The sequence below is a fragment of the Gavialis gangeticus genome, unplaced genomic scaffold (assembly GCF_001723915.1).
Source record: "Gavialis gangeticus isolate Ggan-Ray unplaced genomic scaffold, GavGan_comp1, whole genome shotgun sequence".
Lineage (NCBI taxonomy): Eukaryota > Metazoa > Chordata > Crocodylia > Gavialidae > Gavialis > Gavialis gangeticus.
This window is the reverse complement of record NW_017729034.1, coordinates 53,758,875-53,759,970: the sequence shown is the minus strand read 5'-3', so window position 1 is coordinate 53,759,970 and position 1,096 is coordinate 53,758,875. Positions and strand designations below refer to the sequence as shown.

Genomic DNA, 1,096 nt, shown 5'->3' with positions numbered 1-1,096 from the left:
CCCCCCCCCCAAAAACCTCATATGTATATGTATGCGCACGTGCACACACACACACCTTTAACACCTCATGTGTACATACGCGCGCACAATTTTTAATTTAGGGCAATCTTTGGACTGTCTCATGGCACACGTTTTTTTTCCTGGGTGTTTTAATAGAGCATTTAGAAAGTGAGTACATATAGACATGCCTTGGTGAGGATAGGAGTTCGTTAAGGTTATTTGAGAGGTGCTGTTTGAAGTTGGGGGACTGCCTGTAAGCCTGGACAGGTTTGTCCCCAAAGGCTACCTTGGGACAGTCACCCTTTTCCGGAAAGGGTTGGAGGGCATTGATGATTAGCTGTATAAACTGGGGGCTGTAGGTGACGGCCAGAGGGATCCTGTTGTCGTTGGCCCAAAGTTGGTATTGTAGCAGGTTGGAGTGAGGTCTGAGTTTGGCATCGTTGATTTGAGCAGCTACAGTTGGGATTGTATTGTACGTGTGTGTGTAAATATAATTATACACTTACTTTCTAAATGCTCTATTGAAACACCCAAAAAAACCTTTTGCCATAAATTAATCAAGTATGTGAGCTGCAATTTGCAGACCTGTATCTTGCTTTTTCTCACCCTCTTATTTAGGTTGGAAACATCAAATTCATTCAACAGAATCCATAAATGGGCTTTACTATTAAATAAATTAATCCCATGTAATATATATTTCCAGCCAGTTTCCCTCTTGTGTCCTTGGGTCCTGTCCTGCATTTGGGTATTGACAAATACCTAGACCATTAATCCCACATCAATTAAAATACAAGCATGAGTGATTTTCTTAATATTTTCTGTAACTTAATAGTAATGATTTAGTACTTCTGATCTAAATAAGGTACACTTATGGGGTAATACAGTTCCTTTATTTTGAAGCAATAATCAGAATCCCAAATGCATAGATTGAGTTAAGAGACTGAGTAGTTTTCACTGTAGGAGAATCAGATTACTGCTGAGGTAAAATGGACATAGATACAATTGCCCTTTTGTTACAAGGTTAATTAATAAACCGACAGTCCTTATTGCTTAGGTCCTTCTCATTCAGGTTCAGGAAATAAGACAGTAAGCGTGA

At 39.4% G+C, this 1,096-nt stretch overlaps 1 protein-coding gene across 1 annotated transcript in view; it reads left to right on the top strand.

The window, feature by feature from the left end:
• NTPCR (nucleoside-triphosphatase, cancer-related) overlaps positions 1 to 1,096 on the top strand; it is a 27,833-nt gene that overhangs the window by 751 nt on the left and 25,986 nt on the right. The window lies entirely within an intron of this gene.